Genomic DNA, 17,617 nt, shown 5'->3' with positions numbered 1-17,617 from the left:
AACTCCTAGAACATTCCTTTTATCGTCGCCCTTATTCTTGTTTCTTATTCTTTCATTTCTTGTTTGCATTTCATAGTCATACTTAGCTTTTTGAAAACCAATTGAATAATTGTTTGGCTAATTCGCATTGAGACATCTTTAGTACTTATTCTAGTTCTTGTGGATATGATATCTTTTATTATTACTTACGACATTTCCGTACACTTGCGGAGAGTCAACAAGTTTTTGGCGCCGTTGCCTGAGACTATGCTATAACATTAGAGATTATCAATTGAGTTAGACTAAACATGACTTTTTCTTTTCTTTTCAATTGCATAGTTAAATCTAATTTTTAGAATTCTGATTTCATAACTTTTTCTTGTATTCCTTTCTACTCCTTACTTGTAGCAAATCTAATTCTATACTTTTGATTTTCTAACATTCTAATCTAATTCTTTCTCTGTTTTTCTTTTCTTTGATTCAGCTTCTTTCTTCTTCTTTTATACATATCTTGCAATCTTGTTCTTGTGTATGCGAAGATCTATCTTTGCAGGAGAACTTCTTCCTCTAGATCCCGAGATAGACAGAACATTTCATAGAAGAAAAATTCTGCAAAGACAACAAGAAGAACAAGAACATTCTATCATGGCTAATAGACCACTAAAGAATTATGCAACACCTTACGCTAGGGGTTTTCGATCTAGTATTTCAAGACCTTCAGTTGAAGCAAATAATTTTGAGATCAAACCTACAATTATATCTATGGTGCAGCAAAATCAATTTGGTGGAGGACCGCATAAAGGCCCAAATCAACACTTGGAGGTCTTCTACGAGATATGCGGCACAATGAGGATGATTGGTGTTCCTTCTGAAGCAGTGCGCTTATTACTATTTGGGTTTTCTTTGAGAGATAGAGCTAAGCAATAGTTAAACTCTTTAGCTCCAAATATCATCACCACATGGGAGCAATGTGAGCAATAATTTCTTGACAAATTCTATCCTCTAAGTAAAACGGCTCATATGAGGAATCTTATTGCAAGTTTCAAACAAGCCGACTCAGAATCTTTATTTGAAGCTTGGGATAGATACAATAGTATGCTGAGACAATGCCCACACTATGGTTTGGAAAGGTGGTTAGTGCTACATACATTTTATAATGACATCAATTATCATACAAAGGTGTCCCTTGATTCAACTGCTGGAGGGACACTTATGAACAAGAGTTTGGATGAAGCCGAAGAAATAATTGAAAGCGGAGCACAAAATCACCATCAATGGGCTAATGAAAGAAGTGGTGGCTATTCTTGTGTGAATCCAACAACAAAAGCATCAGGGAAGTTTGATGTCGATGCAGTTACTTTATTGGCTGCAAAACTGGATGCTCTCACAAAAAGGTTTGAGAATATGGGAGCTAGCTCAAGTACGGTCAATGCTATTGTTTCTTCTTGTGAAGTATGTGAAAGTTCTGAACATTCAAATGACTCATGTCCATTGGGAGCTATAACTGCACAAATTATTCAATTGGAACAATGTGATGCAATCATGGGTTTCAGTTAAGCAGAACAACCCATACTCGAGTACCTACAACCCTGGATGGAAGAGTCATCCTAATTTCTCTTACAGAAATAACCAAGATCAAGGACCATCTATGAGGGCAAGACCTAGTTTTCAATCTGGGCATCAGAATTTTCAATAACAACAATCTTCTCAAGGCTTTCCTATGTCTAAAATTGAAAAGATGTTTGAAGAAATTATCTCCAATCAGAATGAAATGAAACAAGATATTTTAAGGCTTACTCAGAGAATGGATAGTTCTGATAAACATCAAAAGATTCTGGATAGTCAGATTGCCCAATTAGCTTCCTCATCTTCTAGAGAACCAGGACAATAACCTGGTAAACCTAATGTTAATCCTATGGAGCATTGTAATAGAATTGAACTTAGGAGCGAACGGACCTTGGGAGATCCCCAAGTGACTGCTCCAAAAGGGATGCAAATTGAAGAAGAGCTCTCTCCTCCAATGCCAAATCAGATTCAAGATGATGAGGAGAGTACCACTAAGGTTGAAGAGACTCTTCCACTTAACCAACAAAGTAGAGTTGTCCCTTTTCCTCAAATAATTGTAATGCTCAAGAAGGATGAAGAGTTTGGCAAATTCTTGGAGAAGTTTAAAGAGATATGTGTTGAAGTGGCACTTATTGATGCAATTCTACAAATGTCCAAGTTTGTCAAATTCTTGAAGGACATCATATCAAGCAAGAGAAGAAGAGGGGATATAGAGATCATCGCACTTATAGAGGAATGCAGTGCTTTTTTTTAGAAGAATACTTCCTCAAAGTTGAAGGATCCAGGGAGCTTCTATATTCCTTGCAATATAGGAACTGAATTTATCGAGAAAGCTTTTTGTGATTTGGGGGCAAGTGTTAGCCTCATTCCTTATTTTATTTGTAATAAATTAGGTATCAAAAACTTTAAACTTACTACTATGGCACTGTAACTTGCTGATCATTCCTACAGATACCCTATGGGTATTGTTGAAGATGTGCCGGTAGAGGTAGGTGGGCCCACATATTTTGTTGTGTTGGACATGGAGGATGACCTAAAAATTCCTATCATATTGGGAAGACCATTCCTTGTTACAGCTGGAGCTATCATAGATGTTAAAAATCATAAACTTTATTTGGTAATTGGTAAGGAACGGTTGGAATATGATTTATCTAATGCCTCTAACCATGTCTCTTCTCTTTTGAATGCTTGTAGCAGGGCAAGCATTTATAAACTTGAGGAATGGAACTTCCATCCTCATGGGAGGCCACCAAATAAAGGAAATAATGTGGAGGAAGATGTTGGGAGGAGGCCTCCCAACAAAAATGGAAAATATATCTGCCCTCCAAGGGCTAGAAAAAGAGAAGAGTGATTAGATTGGTTGAGCTAATGACCTTAAACAAGCGCTTCATGGGAGGCAACCCAAGGGTTTTTTTTAATTAGTTTCATTCCATGTTTCTATTTTTCATTAGTAGTGTTTTTACTTTGTTTTCAGGTTGAAATTTCACTTCCATGAGCTGGTCAAGATTTCTTCATGGGCATGGAAGTATTGGAGAAGCAAGAAAGGAGAAGAATCATCAATTGGAGCAAAATAGAGCATGGCTGTGTGCTATACACGGCCATGCATGTGCTGCAGAGAAGGGAGATGCTCTGGCCGTGTCATGTTCTGGCCATGTCTACATGACACGGCCATGTTGAGTCCCCAGAGAAGAAAAGGTGCATGGCCATGTCCCAGATACGGCCGTGTGAAGCATCCAGAGGAGGAGAGCTTTTTGACCGTGTCTCACATACGAGCGTGTGAAGAAACCAGTACAAAAGTATGCACTGGCCGTGTCATTTGATATGACCGTGTGCTGATTCCAGAGAAGGAAGCTGGTGAGGCCGTGTCCCAGACACGGCCGTGCAAGGATAGCCGAGGAGAAGAAGGTTATGGCCGTGCCAATTGGCACGACCTTGTGAGCCAACCCGAGAGGGAGAAGGGAGGGGTCGTGTAGATCTATATGACCCATGTGGAGAAAACTATTCAGGCCGTGTCTCCAATACATGGCCAGATTCAAGCCGTGTCCACCACACACACCCTCATCTCAACACCCTCTTCTCTCCAAAACTCCTTTCTTCTTCAACCTTTTCTCTATATCTTCTTAGATCTAGGTCTAAAACTCTTTCTTTTCCATAAACTTCATCTAGATCTAGATTCCTAGACTCAAGATCTCGACTTTTATAACTCTAAGATCTTATTCTTCAAGATCTCTTTCTTCAAGACCTAGCTTCTCTAATCATAAACAGTACCTTTCCCCACTCAAACTCGTCAATATGTCCAACCTTCTGAAGAGACTTCGTAAGGGGGGTGGTGGAGACAAAGGGAAGGAACCAACCAAAGACAAAGGGAAACAACCGATAAAAGGCAAAGGAAAGAGGACCTCACGCGATGAAGGTAATGACAACGAATTCAATATCGTGTTTAGAAATGATTATCAAATAACTAGATTTAGAATTCTTGTCAATAGAAAGATCGTGTGTACTAGGTATATGGACCCAACCGTTTTAGATATGATTGGAATTAGAGATGATATAGATTGAATGATTGGGTTTTTAGATTGGAGTGACATTTTGTACACACATCTACCTACTTATCCTCGCCTTGTTTTGGAGTTTCTAAGTTCACTAGATGCCCATTATGTTGGCAAGATAACTTTTAGATTAATGAGTCAAGAATTTCAATGGGCAATTAGTGACTTTAACACTTGTTTTGGATTGTCTTCCGGTAGCTCTCGGAGGTTTGACTCCAGGTTTAATTGGAACAATTTTTGGAGTTCAATCACCGGATTAGATCAACCCAATGAGCCCTCTAGAGCTAAGGCTTCTCACATGCAAAACCCTGTTTTTAGATATCTATATCGAGTCATGAGCAAAACTATTTTTGGTAGAGGGGAAAGTGATAGAGTTGTTAAGAAAGTAGAACTTTATTCTCTATGGGCTATGTTACATAAGGTTGATTTTGATTCTGGTTTTCATTTTTTGCAAACCTTAGTGAGAGCTGCGCGGGCATCTTCGGGATCAATAGTGCTTGGTGGTTTGATTAGTCAAATAGCCATTAACTTGGAACTTGATTTAGATGGTTTGGAAGTTATTCATGGCAATGATATGATCGACATAGATGCATGTCTTGCTATGAAAATGATTGTTCAGGATGAGAATAATTTTGCATTTCTCGGGAGGAATGGTTTTCCTTTACCTCTTCCTTATTCTGATCGAACTTCAGTTCGCAACCTAGCTAATTGGGTAATCACTGATTTAGACCCCGAGAATGTGCCTTCCATATCTGGAGACACAGAGCCACACATTGAGCCCTCGATATCTGGATACCCACAACCCTTCGGTCATCCGGATCCTGCTAGGCATTCTTTTGCCTATGGTACGAGTTCCTCCAGATTTGGCTTTTCAGATTTTCGTGCATCTCTAGAATCACTTCATGAGAAGCAAAATGCCCAACGTGAAATGTTAGGAGGTCGCTTCTCTTTATCAAATGACCAGTTTAGAGAGGTACAAAATCATTTTCAGTTCACGAGGAATTTTCAAGGTCAAGTGGCTGAATTTGTCCAGGATTATGATACGGATCAAACTAGAATGAGAGATTTATATAGAGCATGAGTGTCACTAGCCAACAAGTAGATGCTTTATTTGAGTATCATATAATCCTGAGCAAAACTCCAGGTTTTCCTAGTTTTCCCATTGGCCAACCACATCGTAGGCCTCCTTTCCCTCGTCTACCTCCACCTCCTCCACCATATTGATTTCATCGGGACGATGAAAAGTTTAAGTCTGGGGGGGTGTCGAACCTGATTTTTCCTTATGTATTAGTTTTCAGTTTTTGCTTATTTTCTGCATGCTTAGTTTTTGTTTTGCATTTGTTCTTGCTTTGATTGCTTGATTTTTGATAGCCACTTGACTATCTTTTGAAAATCTTGTGGCATGCATCTCGAGAACATCAAAACTTCACTTATATGTTTTCTTGTCTTCAAGATTAAATGTTAACATATTCATTATCTAGATTCATGATATTTTAAGTGATACTAGTAGTATGCTTAATGAGCCTCTTTTCTCTATCTTGGGTAGTATGAAATAAGCTAAGTATCTTATGGAGATGAGTTTTAGTTTTGGCTTGACCTTAAGAATCTTATCTTCACTTCACTTCTACTTGATGCTTGAATGGTTGATATCATTGAAATAGTCATGATTCATCTTGTTTATTTAGTACTTGGTTTCCATGGTGATTTCTCAAACTTCATTTTGGCTACTAGATGAGGCTCAACTCATGTAAGCTCATTTGGAAAAATCAAAATATCCCAACATTTGTGCTAAAAGTACATTTATAAATAAGATTTGCACAATGCAAATACTTATGGAAAAAAAAGTGAATAAGGGATATAAAAAACAGTTGTCATGAGTGGAATCCAGCAAGTCACTCCTTTGAGACCGAGTTAGGTTACTGGGGAAATGACTGCTTAGCTTCTCTTGAAGTTAAGCACGCCTTTGAGATCTTGGGTTGATTGCGAAATATGAACCAAGTGTGTGGTAAGTAAGTGACTATCACTGAAAATATTAGGAATTCAAACTTGATAATGACTTGACTAGGACATAGATTGAAACTTGAAGAGTTTTGAGTTATTTTATTTGCACTGTGCACAGGGTACTTATGCTTAAGCCATACTTAACTTGTTTTCATGATCATGCTTACTAATGAAACTTTTTGATAGAGTTAGGAAAAAGCATTGGGGGATATGTGTGCGTTGTAGAATATATGAATTTAGATTGCAGCATTTTACTTGAGGACAAGCAAAAGTTTAAGCCTGGCGGTGTGATGTGCGTAGATTATATATACTTTTATGCATGTTTTGATACACATTCACATACTTTGAGCATGCTTTATCTATGCATTTTCATACTTCCAGCTTTCCTTTTATCATATTTACTCTTTTTGTTCGGAGATCTACTTTTGTGCATTTTTTATACATAGGAGTCAAATTTGGTGAAGGATGCATGTTCGAGGCTAAAACTGCAAGCGAAGCGAGAGAGGAAGGCATTGCACCTGAACTTCACACGACCCTGCCATAGGGGGTTGCCCAGGCCGTGTGGAGATCCTTGGCCGTGTAGCTGCAGCAGGAAAGGAAGATGGCTCGACCGTGTAAACCTCACAAGGCCGTGCCAAGATTTGAAGCCAAATGGAGCTAGGCCGTGTACACCACACGACCATGTAAGATTTCCAGAGACCAGGGAAGCCCTGGCCGTGTACACCACACAGTCGTGCAGGGTTTCTAGTGAGTAAGAGGGCTTTGGTCGTGTACACCACACGACCGTGCCAGGTTTCCAAAGGCAGAAGCAGTCCAGGTCGTGTAGATCTACACAGCCATGCATGGGGAGTCATGGAAGATGCATGTTACGACCGTGTACCACACATGGCCATGTAAGGTTGGCAGAGAAGGGAATGGCTTTGGCCGTGTGAACCTCACACTGTTGGTGCGGGAAGCATCCGACGATCGAACCTGAGTTTTGATAATGGCAAAGGATTCAAAGTTAAGGTGTGTTGTGATCTAATGTGCTTGACTAAGTGTTTCAGGAAAGTCCTAACTGTAGTTAGGCAGGTGAAAATCCTAGGGGATGGTAACCCTAGGTCATAGGGGGTGGTAACCCTATGCGGAAAGTCTTGATGGGTCGAGTGCTTCAGGCAAAAGTCCTAAGGGGTAATCCTAGGTGGAAAGTCCTGATGTCGCGAACCAGGTGAAAGACTGGACCAACCGGGAAGCGGAAGTCCAGCAGAAAGTCCGGGAGCATCGAGCACCGAGCAAAAGTCCAGTCGATCTGGAGGATCGCACTGCAATCAGGTAAATCTCCTGAGTGGAGTAGGTGAGGACGCGTTCCCCGTAGAGGGAACAGTAGGCGTCTGGTCGACCTAGGGTTTCCGGTCGAAAATCCGAAGTTAGACCCGGACAGTCCAATGACTGTCAAACTTCATGTTTATGATATTATATATGCTAACTTTTGTTTTGCGGGATATGTTTGTGTTTTGGGTCTAACATGTCTTGCAGGTACGAAAGAACAAAGTTAAGCCTCGGATAAACAGTGTCTGAGGTGCCTCCATGGAGCTTGGTGGCGCCTCGGGTGCAAGGCTGAAGCTGGCTGTGAAGTGGAGCTGGAGGCGCCTTCATAGGGATTGAAGGCGCCTTGGACCATTGATTGAAGGCACCTCGGAGCTTTGATGAAGGCGCCTTCAGGTTGGGATAAGCAGCAGTCAGCGGAGGTTATCGCAGCGTAGGAACAGGGATAAGTTTTGGGGTTTAAGGCGCCTTGACTGGCATTGGAGGCGCCTTCAACGTCTAATAAAAGGACATCTCGACCAACAACTCAAAACATCTCATTCAAAGCAATCCTTCTGATACAAGCTGCCTACGAGACGATCCCGAAGTGCTGCGACTTGACACCGACAACCCGGAGCTCTACATCTACTATTTCTCCTATTGTTGGTAAATTTAACAGCTTTTATTGTAATTAGTTTGTAACACATTTCTGAAATATAGTTGTTGCCCACGGAAAGTGATCAAGGATTGCGGGCCTTCGAGTATGAGTCGATCTAGGCTTCGAACGAAGTAAATTCTCCTGTGTCTCTGTGTTTGTTTCTTTATTCCGCTGCGTGTTTTAACTCCGATAGTTTTATGAATCAAACAAAATAGCCGCGAGCGCTATTCACCCCCCTCTTGCGCTTCTCGATCCAACAATTGGTATCAGAGCGGGGTCGCGTTGATCTGGTGCAACCACCAATCACTTAATTTTTTCGCGGTGTTTTAAATTTTTACGGAGTCAACTGAAATTAGTATTATTACTATATTCCAGTTTTTTTTTTCGTTCGTATCGATCTCGCTCGAGGTTGGTGCAACACCACTCGAGTTAGTTCTTTTTCAAATTCTTTACTTCCGCACTACTAATCCAAGACTTAGTCTTGGGACATATTTTTTTATTTCTTTTGCATATTCTCTCAATGGCCCAACAAGAGGGTTTCAGCACCGTTCGTCCCCCCTCTTCTCCGGAGAAGATTTCGGGTACTGGAAGGGACGAATGGAAACCTACCTGAAAATCCAATTCGAAACCTGGATGATAATCAAGACTGGTTTGGATCTGCCAACGGATAAAGACGGCAAGCCTACACCCTGCGTGAACTGGGAGCCATCCCTAATCAAGAAGGTGGAAGCCGACGCCAAAGCTACCTGCACCCTCCAGTGTGGTCTTACCAAGGAGGAGCTCAACAGAGTCGGTCCATTTTCAACCGCAAAGGAGCTTTGGGAGAAACTGATAGAACTCCACGAGGGCACCTCTGACACCAAGGTAAGTAAAAAAGATCTTTTATTTAATAAACTATATAATCTGAAAATGTAGGAAGGTGAGACGGCAAGTTCTCTACACGCAAGAATTCAAGACATCCTCAACTCTCTCCACAGAATAGGGCAAAAGGTAGAGAATCAAGACGTCATAAGGTACGCACTAAATTCGTTTCCGAGGAGCACATTGTGGGCATTAATGGTAGATGCCTACAAAGTCTCCAAGGATTTATCTTCAATAAAATTAGATGAATTATTTTGTGAGTTTGAATTACATAAGCAAACTAATGCACAGCCAACCAAGAAGGGGGTTGCTTTGGTTGCAGGTACCAGTCGAATGCGCGAACCGAGATCACGATGAAGAACTGAACCAGAGTCAGAAGAAGAACCCGACTCAGATGATGAAGATGAAGAACTAACAACGGAGCTCATGAACCTTGTGAAGAGACTCTACAAGAAGAAGAAAGGCTTCAACAAGAAGGACCTAAAGAAGGCAGTCCAATCCAAGGAGGCCCAACCAAGTTCTAAGGTAAAGTTCGAAGTGATCTGCTACGGGTGAAACCAGAAGGGGCACATCAAGGCCAACTGCCCTAATCAAAAGGATGCGAAGAAGCAAAGAAAGAAGAAGGCCCTAAAGGCGACGTGGGACGAATCCTCAGAAGAAGATACCGACAATGAACTCGATCAGACGAGTTTACTCGCATTGATGGCCCGGGACCAGATCGACGAATCCGAGAGCTAGATCGAGTCGGAGACCGAGTCCGAGCGAAACCACGGATCCGTATCCGTTTCTGAAGTGCCTAATTCCTCTGTAAGTATCCCTCGCCTTAATAATCTAGTTAATTATTTATTACGCAAATTAGCTAAGTCGAATCTTAGAATTAAGTCACTTTTAAAGGAAGTAGCTGTCCTTAAAGAAGTGACTGACTCCAAATCTTTGACTGAACCAGTTCAGACTGGAAACTCAATTAAAGTCCAAAAACTTGAAGAAGAGAACTCCAGTCTGAAAACTCAAGTCAAGGATCTGGAGAAAACACTAGAACGGTTTTCTTTAGGTTCCAAGATTCTTGACCTAATTCTTGGGACACAAAGAGCCGTTTACAATAGAACTGGTCTAGGATTTAAACCAAAAAGAAAATATAAATCCTACTTATCTCTTGTACAAAAATCAAATAGAAAAACAGTCCAAGCATGGGTCCTCAAGTCCAAATTGATTAATCAAGTTGGACTTGGTCAATATTGGATCCCGAAGGATCAAATACACTACCTCGATAAACCATATCGAGGCTATGATCCAGGGGGAGTAAAAAGAAAACGACATTAATAAAACGAACTTAAAAATTCAAAATTAAATTAAATTAAAATTCAAAATTCAAAAATAAATTAAAATTCAAAATTCAAAATTTGAAATTAAATTAAATTTTAAAATTAAAAATTAAATTAAAAATTTGAAATTAATTTAAAATTCAAAATTTAAAATTCAATTTCAGTCAAATAAAAAAATAGAAGGAGGATCCAGAATAGCTGGCACCACCAACTAAACTACCCGACTAGGTAACTGAACTTAATCTACCCGAAATGGGTAAACAAGAGTAGACTACCCGGCAAGGTAATTAAGGTTAGATAAATGAGCTAGGTTTAACTTGCCCCACGGTACTGGTGAAGTTTTTGTATGATAGTACGTTAGGGAAGCTTGGGCATCGCATGTCTAGGAAGATATGACTTCGACCTGGTGCATTTGGCCAAGTGGAACTGACCGAAGCTACCCTTAAATGGATCCTAACTAGTTAGACCAAGGTTTAATATTAAGTTCAATGGGTAGGACTATTTGGGAAACCTCGAAGGCATGATTACTTTAATGAGTTCCTTGTGACTCACCATAGCCTAGAAGTTTATCCAAAGAATGCTTACTTGTTGAACCCAAAGCTAAACCTGAATCTAACACAAAGTTAAACCAAACCCTTATATTGAACTTTAATTCATCTCACCAAAATTATACGATTCCCTGATTGAAAATTTAGATCGGGTGAGATGACTAAGGAATTTAAAATTCAAATTCAAAATTAAACTCATAACTATAATTAATTCAAATTCTATAATCGATTAATCAATTTCAAAATTATTTGAAAAATCTTTTAAAAAAAAATATTTTAAAAAATATTTTTAAAAAACTCAATTTCAAAATTATTTGAAAAATCTTTTAAAAAATATTTTAAAAAAACTTTTAAAAAACTTAATTTCAAAATTATTTGAAAAGTCTTTTAAATCATTTTAAAAATCTTTTAAAAACTTAATTTCAAAATTATTTGAAAAGTCTTTTAAATCATTTTAAAAATCTTTTAAAAACTTAATTTCAAAATTATTTGGAAAGTCTTTTAAAAATCATTTTAAAAATTCTTTTAAAAACTTAATTTCAAAATTATTTGAAAAGTTTTTTAAAAATCATTTTAAAAATCTTTTAAAAACTTAATTTCAAAATTATTTGAAAAGTCTTTTAAAAAATATTTTAAATTTTTTTTTAAAAACTTAATTTCAAAATTATTTGAAAAGTCTTTTAAAAATCATTTTAAAAATCTTTTAAAAACTTAAGTTCAAAATTATTTGAAAAGTCTTTTAAAAATCATTTTAAAAATCTTTTAAAAACTTAAGTTCAAAATTATTTGAAAAGTCTTTTATAAAATCATTTTAAATGTAACGCCCCGCCCCTTCCTGCTTAAGCTGATGGGGGTTACTTATCTTTTCTTCTTAAAACAGCGGAAGTCTTATCTATAGTATATATTTTTTCCTTTTTAAACTTTTCTTTTACTTTTCAAATCATCATTGCTAACTACCTATCATATGAGTCACATAACATGCTTAACATAATTTAACCCATAATACTAAAGAGCATGATGAAGTGTCATAGAGTCATAAAAGAAACAACATGAACATAATTCTTATTAACTAGAAGCAGGTCTTTCTCTTTAGCCAAGTCACTACTACACACGTCCTCCTTGCCCCCTCCTGCTGCTCCCTTAGTACATCCACTCTTTGCCCTTATCTGTGGTACAAGGAAAGTAAGCTGTGAGCACTCAAGGCTCAGTAAGATCCTTTCCTACTCACGAAAACCGTATAGCATAAATAAAGCTTCAAGGCATAAAGCATAAAGACAACTCATCATATCAAGTATAGAAGCATCATATCATAACATAATCATATGGTATCATGGCATATCCTAATAAAGTCATAAAGTGCATTCTAGCATAACATAATCATGATCATAACATATCATAACATAATCATAAGGTTCATCCTAACATAACATAACATAATCATAGGCATCATGGTATATCGTAACATAATCATAATGTGTTATGCGAGATGACTTTCAAAAATATGATTCATGCAATAATATATGCAGCATGTCCTTTGAAAAACTTTTTACTTACATACTTAAACATAATCATAACATGGTTAGGGCCCCGGCTTGTACCACATACATAAATGCGCGCGTCCCATGTAGGTCCAAGGTAGCAAGTCTTGAACCCTACAAGGCATACATACTAGGCCCGTTTCTTAGTCCATCGACCTAGGGGCACTTAGGAGCCCATCCCTAACGAGGCCCGTTTCTTAGTCCATCGACCCCGGGGCCCTTATGGAGCCCACCCTTGGTACAAGCCATATAAAGTAAAGTAGCATGTCATACGTATCATGGTTCTTATCATTTCTTGCACATCGTATTTCTTATCATGTCATACCATATAGAATTTTGGGCACACAGCTCATCATAATGGTATGTAAAATTTAGGCACACAGCACATCATAAATACATGCATAGTTTGGGCACACAGCTCATCATAAATAGCATGTAAACTTAGGCACACAGCTCATCACATATATCATGCGTAAATTGGGCACACAGCTCATCATAAATAACACACAGCATAGCATAAGGGTTTCCATCATGTATAGATCATAAGTGTGCATAATTAAACATAGAAGCATAGAAATCTCATAAACATGGCATATAAGATACATGGGAAACATAATTAGATTTCTAACCCTAATGTCTTATAGTGGCCGAAACATATAGATTGGGTTTTAGGTAAAAACTCCATACCAACATGTGAACCCTAAATAAGTATCATTTCCTATACCATAAGAAAACACCATGAGCAAGTTTAGGTAGAGTTCTAGGTTTCTTAAGCTTACAACTTATCATGGCCGAAACTTATCAAACATACATTGGGTTAAAAATTATCATTCAAGCTTGTGAATCCTAAACAACTTCATAGCAATTATTTCAAGGAACAACATGAGCATAGTTGAGTTAGGTTCTAAGTTTCCTAGGCCCTTAAACATGATATGGCCGAAACTTGTAGGGCTTAAAGTTAGGGTTCAAGTGTCATAAAAGCATGAGAACCTTAAACAACTTTCATAGCAAATATTTCAAGGAACAACATGAGCATAGTTGAGTTAGGTTCTAAGTTTCCTAGGCCCTTAAACATGATATGACTGAAACTTGTAGGGCTTAAAGCTAGGGTTCAAGTGTCCTAAAAGCATGAGAACCTTAAACAACTTTCATAGCAAATATTTCAAGGAATAACATGAGCATAGTTGAGTTAGGTTCTAAGTTTCCTAGGCCCTTAAACATGATATGGCCGAAACTTGTAGGGCTTAAAGCTAGGGTTCAAGTGTCCTAAAAGCATGAGAACCTTAAACAACTTTCATAGCAAATATTTCAAGGAATAACATGAGCATAGTTGAGTTAGGTTCTAAGTTTCCTAGGCCCTTAAACATGATATGGTCGAAACTTGTAGGGCTTAAAGCTAGGGTTCAAGTGTCCTAAAAGCATGAGAACCTTAAACAACTTTCATAGCAAATATTTCAAGGAACAACATGAGCATAGTTGAGTTAGGTTCTAAGTTTCCTAGGTCTTAAAACCTTGTGTGGCCGAAAGTTGTAGAGCATGTAACCAAATTTGCATGCAACAATCAAACATAAGAACATTAAGTTAGTTTCATATCATTTCATCAAGAAGGTCATGAGCATCTTAGACTTGTTTTAAACTCTCCTAGGCCTCAAATCTAAACATGGCCGAACCTTCATAGACATGAAATAAAGTTCAACTCAACATACAATCATGGGCATATCATAATAGCTTCATATCTTATCTTAGGGAAATCATGGCATGCTTAGTTTTAAATTAAAGCTCTCCTAGGCCCTTAGTTCTACCATGGCCGAATATTCATGAGCCTAAAAATAAAGTTCCAAACAACATAACAAGTAGGAGAAAATGTTAATAATACCATTATCATAGGGCACCTATCATAAGAACAAAGGAGCATGTTTTAGTTTGAGACTTAAGCTTACCTAATCCTTTTGTTCATGTTTGGCCAAAAGTCTAGGATCATGAATCTAAGTTCTAACTAAACATTCTAGCATAGAAACATGAAATAAATCCCTACCATAAAATACATGTTACAAGAAACATATCGAGCATGTCGAAATTTAGTTCTTTACATTCCCTAGGTCCTTTCTTTAGTCTTATCTTGGCTGAAATTCTTCATGAGGTTTTCTTAGATTTTTATGTAACCGAATCTTCATAGAACACACAAAAGCTATTGTACCACAGGTGAGGGAAACTTGCATCCTTTCGCTTGTGGTTTTTCTTAAGGAGAAAAGTATCCTAAGTGCCAAGAAAGGGGAAAGCTTCTTCTTCTTGTACCTCCTTTTGTTTCCTTTGCTTGGAAGGGCTAGAACTTGAGGGCTTCTTCACGGAAATTAGTTTTCTTGGAGAAGAACTTAACTTAGCTATTAGAATGAGGAGAGGGTGTAACGCCCGCCCTCCCTGCTAACCCTAAGGGACGGGGCTACGATACTCTACGTACATATTACAGCGGAAGACTTAAAATAATTTTTCTTAGATTAATAAAACTTTTCTTTTGTTTTCAAATCCGAACTACACTAATATGGTTTCCATAACATGATAACAAGATAAATAGAAACATAACATCAAGTTACTCATATAGTACTACAATTTACGAAACCAAAGCGAAATTCTTAAAAGTTCTTAAAGCAGGTTCTTATTTGGTTGCCTAGCCACCGCCACACACATCTCCTTGCCTCTCCTGCTGCTCCTTTAGCTCATCCAGCTTTGTCCTTTATCTGTGGTACAGGGAAAGTAAGCTATGAGCACTCATGGCTCAGTAAGTTCCTTTCCTACTCACTAAAACTGAAAATCATCACATGATTAAAGAATATCTCAACATAACATGATCTCAACTAGTCATGGCATAACATATCATACTCTTTAAGCATATCATGCAACATAACAAAATCATAACTAGTCATGGCATATCATCTCTTAAAGCATAGCATGATACATAACATAATCATATCTAATCATGGCATATCATAGCATCATCATAAGGTAGCATGGCATATCAAGCATAGCATGAAACATAACATACTCATATCTAATCATGGCATATCATAGCATCATCATAAGGTAGAATGGCATATCAAGCATAGCATGAAACAATAACATACTCATATCTAATCATGGCATATCATAGCATCATCATAAGGTAGGATGGCATATCAAGCATAGCATGAAACATAACATAACCATATCTAATCATGGCATATCGTAAATCATAGCATCATCACAACATGATCATAAGGTATATGCAATATGATTTTGAAAATAGGTATCCGAAAAACATGTGTATGTCTCATGATCTTTAAAATCATTTCTTCTTACATATATACTTGAACATAATATCAGCATATTCAGGGCCTTGGCTTGTACCATACATAGATAACATAGATGCGCGCATCCTAAGTATATCCAAGGTAGCAAGTCTTGAATCATACTAGGAACTAGGTCAAGATCACACAGCCATAGACCTAGGGGCGTACTAAGGAGCCCATCCCTTACTAGCTTGGATCACACAGCAAGGCCTAGGGGCGTACTAAGGAGCCCATCCCTTTATTTTTACTAGCCCGGATCACACAGCCAAGGCCTAGGGACTGATTAGGAGTCCACCCTTGGTACAAGCCTTACAAAGTAAAGTAGCATGTATAAAAATGCATCATTTAGTCACATAGCATATCATAGAAGTATGCATCACTTAGGCATACATCATATCATAAAAGGTATGCATCACTTAGGCATACATCATGTCATAAAAAGTATGCATCACTTAGGCATACATCATATCATAAAAAGTATGCATCACTTAGGCATACATCATGTCATAAAAGTATGCATATTTTCACCACATAGCATATCATGAGAGCATGCATATTTTAGGCACATAGCATATCATCAAAGCATGCATATTTCTATCCACATAGCATATCATGAAAGCATGCATATTTTAAGCACATAGCATATCATCAAAGCATGCATATTTCTATCCACATAGCATATCATGAAAGCATGCATATTTTAAGCACATAGCATATCATCAAAGCATGCATATTTCTATCCACATAGCATATCATGAAAGCATGCATATTCTAAGCACATAACATATCATCAAAGCATGCATATTTCTAAGCACATATCATATCATGGAAAGTATAAATCACAAGCATACATGTTTAAGCATAAGGGTGTATCATGTGATTATACTAACATAAGAAACATGGTAACATAGTTAACTTGGGTTCTAAGCTTCCTAATCCCTTGGGTTCTTATCATGGCCGAACCCCCTTAGATCTAAATTTAGGTAAAAACAACCTCCAAGCATGTGGAACCTAAATTATCATTACATCAATTTCATAGGAAGCATTATAAGCATGATTAACTTGGTTTCTAAGTTCTCCAAGTCCCTAAACTCATGTGTCCAAACCCTATCAGGTGTGAAACAAGGTCTCAAATGTCATGAAAGCATGGAAACCTTAAACCATATTTATAGCATTTTTTTCCAAGTAACATAGTAAGCACATTTGAGCTAGTTACTAAGTTCTTCAAGCCCTTAACATATGTCATGGCCAAACTTTTAACAAGTATTCCTTAGGGCTAAAAAAAAGTATACAAGCATGTGAACTTGAACTAACATCATGTATAAATTCATAATAAAACATCATACAATAGGTATGGCCGAAACTTACCCTAGCCTCATTTAGGTCACTAAATAACATATAGCATGAGAACTTTAGTTTTTCTACTTATCATATTTCATGTAGAGTGACATAAACATATTTAATTTTTGTTCTAGGGTTTCTAGGGCATCTATCCCTTCATGGCCGAAACATACAATGGTCCATTTAGGTCATGGAAAAATTATACAAGCATGTGACACAATCAACATATTATCATATTTCCATAAGAAGCATTTTTAACACCATTGGTTTCAATTCTAAGGCTTCTAGGTCTTTTAAACCCTACTTGGCCGAGACTCATCAGTGTATAAACTTGCTTCAAATAGCCTAAAATCATAAGAAGTCATACAAGTTTCATAGCATATATAAAGACAAGCATAATAAACATACATGTGAATTGTGTCTTAGGCTTCCTAGGTTTCTTTCCCTTTTTCTTTTATTTTTCCTCATGGCCGAAACCTACCAATCCCTAAAATAGGTTTTAAGTGGCCTAAAGCATGGAAAACCTAAGTAAGTTTCATGGTAAAAATTACTAAGAACATCATATACAAAGTTGGTTCATAAACAAGCTAGGACCCTTGTGATCTTACATGTCATATATCATGTAACTAAATTTTTCTATACTCTAA

Source organism: Zingiber officinale, chromosome 3B, assembly GCF_018446385.1.
Source record: "Zingiber officinale cultivar Zhangliang chromosome 3B, Zo_v1.1, whole genome shotgun sequence".
In the NCBI taxonomy this organism is placed as follows: domain Eukaryota; kingdom Viridiplantae; phylum Streptophyta; class Magnoliopsida; order Zingiberales; family Zingiberaceae; genus Zingiber; species Zingiber officinale.
The sequence above is the reverse complement of the archived record's forward strand: the minus strand, read 5'-3'. Positions refer to the sequence as shown.